This window comes from Capsicum annuum, chromosome 4 (genome assembly GCF_002878395.1).
Source record: "Capsicum annuum cultivar UCD-10X-F1 chromosome 4, UCD10Xv1.1, whole genome shotgun sequence".
NCBI lineage: Eukaryota > Viridiplantae > Streptophyta > Magnoliopsida > Solanales > Solanaceae > Capsicum > Capsicum annuum.
Genome location: NC_061114.1, coordinates 35,792,778 through 35,796,872, shown reverse-complemented (window position 1 = coordinate 35,796,872; position 4,095 = coordinate 35,792,778). Strand labels below are relative to the sequence as shown.

General features: G+C 31.6%; 1 pseudogene; it reads right to left on the bottom strand.

Annotated features, from left to right (window-relative positions):
• Window positions 1-275: 275 nt before the first annotated feature.
• Window positions 276-3,778, bottom strand: LOC107868987 (annotated as a pseudogene).
• Between the last annotated feature and the right edge of the window lie 317 nt (window positions 3,779-4,095).

Below are 4,095 nucleotides of genomic sequence, written 5' to 3'. Positions count from 1 at the left end.
AAAAGAACAGTATACAAATTAAAATAGGTCTAGATAAAAGAACAATGAATTACTTGCAAGAAAAATGCAAATGCTTAAATAAAGTAGTAAAAAAGAGATGTAAATTTAAAATAACTAGTCCAACCACATGGATGATCCAGGAAGAAAATCTCAGGATGCAACCTACACTTTGTTGGTGTATATGATAAAAAAAAAATGGGATCGATGTTGAAATAAGTAGAATTTACAAGAAAAGTCTCTAAAATATGATACTATATTAAGCAAATAGAATACCTTCAAATTTCTAGTGTTAGAGAATTAGGACCTCCTGAAGAAAATGATTTTACGCGAGAAGCATATTAAGCTCCCAAAACAGTTTTAGCAGAGAGAATCCTTGCCATAGGGAAGTTGTTAATACAAAAGAGATTAGAAATTTGATTAGATGATTGGTAATAACAACAAATACTAATAAAACTAATATCAATCTACTAAGATGGAAGTGAACCGCGTATTATTAATGTAAGCTAGAATTTTTTTCCAATCCTTTTCTAGACAGTTGCTGCTGGAATGGTGAAGGGAATGGCTACACCCTTGTCTACTTTCTCAATAAGGATCATCCCAGATGCACTAGCTTTTTTTAACTATATTATTTTTCTCCATCTTTGCTTGAGCTTCCAGTTTGTCGACATAAAAGGACCTTACCTTTGGCCATAGGTCGATTTAAAGAACTATCTAAGCAATAACTAGTGTAAAATAGAAGAAGGAAAAAGTACTTCAAAATAATTGTCAATGCATAGATATCTACATTTAACAAACAATGAAGTACATTCTGCTTTACCAGGATTTATAAGGAGTGAAGTATCTAGGATAAGCATTAGAAGAATATATGATTTTTGCAGATTAATTCATTTGAGATGAGCTAAGACTTTCACCCTTCAAAATTTCTAAAACATAATGAGACGAGATATAAATTGAATATTACCTAACATGTAAACTATTGAAAAGTGGGATTACCACGACTCAAACTATATTGCCTAGTATGATATCAGATGTAAAATCTTTGTCAGTTGAACTGGTTGTAATAGTGATCATCAAGGGAGCCAAATTTGTGGCTGAACTAGTGGGCTCCTTCATTTCCAACTGTGGAAACCACAAGTATCCCATGCTAACATCATGAAATGACCTCATAAAAATATCATCATTAAAATAATATCCTTGGGGAGCATCAGATCCATAAGATAGAGAAATGAGATGAACCCCATCTGTAATTGCATCATCAAATGCAACCAACAAATTAACATTATAGCAACCAGAACTCCAAAAGTTTTTGTATGTTTCTATCTTGGCCATTGGGGCACCACCCCTGGCTCTTCCAAATACCAAACCTTTGTCATTCATATTAGCTGTTACTAACACCCTGCAGTGTTTAAAGCTGTATAGATTCCATGACCTATACAATCACTCAGAGACTTGAATAACACTTTTTTTCCATCATCTTCTTTAGCTGCATAGTCATTTATATAATATATAGCTGGAATAATTTTACTATATAAGAGGAAATTCTTATTGCACTTATCATCTGGTATATAAAAAAACATTAAACTTCAAGAAATAATTGGAAAAAAAGGAAAACTGTTGCATATTGAGGTATTGAGTGCTTCCCCTGATCAGTTGGCATTGGAGACATATTGGTGTCACTAAAGATTAGAGACTCAGGCCAAATTATTGTTTTAGTAAATGTATTAAGAGCTTAACCTCAAGATCTATTTAGTTCAAAAAACAATAGAATCAAGAAATCTAGGGACCAGGTTAAAGATATACTGATAAGGTTGTGGACAGAGAGATGACTTTGCACTAAAACATATCACTCTAGTAGATAGGGGACCTTCATAAAAAGTAAATTCATAAGAAGTTCAACAAATGCAAAGAAGAAACTCGGAAGTTAAGAAATTGAATAAACAAGGGCTAAATAAAATTAAAGCAAACAAATCCCATCATTAGCAAATGATTGAAACAAGAATAGATTTGTAAGCGATAAAACTTCTCCAACAGTAAATGAAAAGGAAATAGAATACTGAAGGAACTACTTTCCCCATGTTCAAGTTCAACCATATGTACCTAAATGACAAACTTAGCACTTTTTCAAAGTTATATTATTGTACACTTCTTAAGAAAAGTAACAAAGACAATAGCCTTTACGTGACGACTTGGTTTGTGTCATCCATAACTAATGACCATATCTTTCACAAAATATGGAAAAAATTATTGCAAGTAAGATAACTTGAGCTACTGGAACAAGACAAATCACCTGTATCAATTAAACCAATGATTACATTAACTTTCTTCTTGGTGGATAAACTTGGCATTTCCATTGTTTCATCATCACTGAGCCCCATAAAATCCTATGAATGAGTTGTATGTATATTCCTCTTAGTATTTATAAATAGAGATACGACTCCAAGCATTTTTGTTTTGTTTCAACATTAAAGCCAAATTTTATTTTCAATCTCAAATAGTGGATTGAGTGAGAACTACCAAAGTAGGTAAACAAAAGGGCACCTCGATCCACTAAAGATCCTACTATGCATGACATTCAGTGCATAGCTTACTAGATATTTCAGAAGCCAGTGCCTCAGTCAACTTGGCTTCAAATCCTTTTAAACCATGCCTATAACTGTAAAAATATGAAGTCTTGGATTGTTCAATGCTATAAAGATTACCACTTTAGCTTTTTGCCAAAAATTAACCAGGAAAAAGATGTAAAAACTCATAGCTAAAAGTTAAAAAAACTTACTTTCCTCCATGAATAGCAGTAAGCATTTGATGATTTTCCCTTTTGTACTAAAAGAATAGTACAAAAAAATAAAATATTGTTCACAATAAGATTTACTAAATGTATTGTTCCTTTCTCTTTTGTTATGTTTTGAAGGCCCTTGGTAATTCATATTTATACAAACTTGTATAAATTTATGATGGAACAAGTTCAATTGTAGAATGCTAAAAAGGAAAAATGAACAACAAAAGAGTCAACCAAAACAGTTAACATAAACTCCAAAAAAATAACTGATCCCAATAGTCAAAAATAAACAAGAACAGTCAACCGCAATACAGTTCATAATTTGCCACTCCACTATTTATTATATGTAAGTAAGTGATAATTTATGTCAGTATTTTGTATATATATTCAATACATAGACTTGGAGGAAAATCCTTTCATCCAGTAGCAATTTCAACTTATTGCCTTCTTTCTACATAGGCCTAGCAGTTCTTAATAGAGCATTGAATTGGATCATGCACTCCAATTTAGAAATAAAAAGGAATTCCTCCTCCTAATTCATGCATGAATAATGGAATTATTGTTTTCATAACAGACTAGGAATAACTCTATTCTAAGCCTCATCCTGGAAGTAGTGTGTGCAATGCAAAACAAGAATATTAAATGATGGCTCTCTTAGAGAAGGAAAACTATTTATCTTTCGGTCATTTTCTTTATCATTATAACTATGAACTGGATATATGGATCTTGGAGGACTATGAAAATTAGGTAACAAAAGGTATTAGTTCAGGGTTATCTCATAGAGGGGGAATACCTAAGTATTCTCTGATACATATTTACTACCCCATGACGGTGAACGTATATTTCCCTTATGAGGTGAATATTATATCTATTTTTATAATTTTGATCATGAAAATGTAAAGGAAATTGAACTGCCCCCAAAAACCAGACTACTTCCTTTTGAAGCTTATATCTCTTATCTAACAAAGAGCATGCTGCCAATAGCTTAACACTGCCTTTCATTTTTATTCTCGTCCTTTACCTTTGTATGTTATCTATTTATGATTTTATTTGAATGGGAAATCTTCTACATAAAGTATGTTTAAGCATGTATGAATATCCTACAACAATAGCTTCACTCCTCTCATTTCTTTATTGTTAATTTAATTTTTCAAATTTTTGTTTATTATTTATTATCAAAATGGTATTTTTAGTTAAGTTGGTTGTGTTTTACATAAAGAATGTGTCATCTTGCATGCATCTTTTCCCATCGATTCCAAATATTAAAATATGATCATAAAGTAGATTGGATCCTCCTTCATATAAGTAGCAAATGTTAT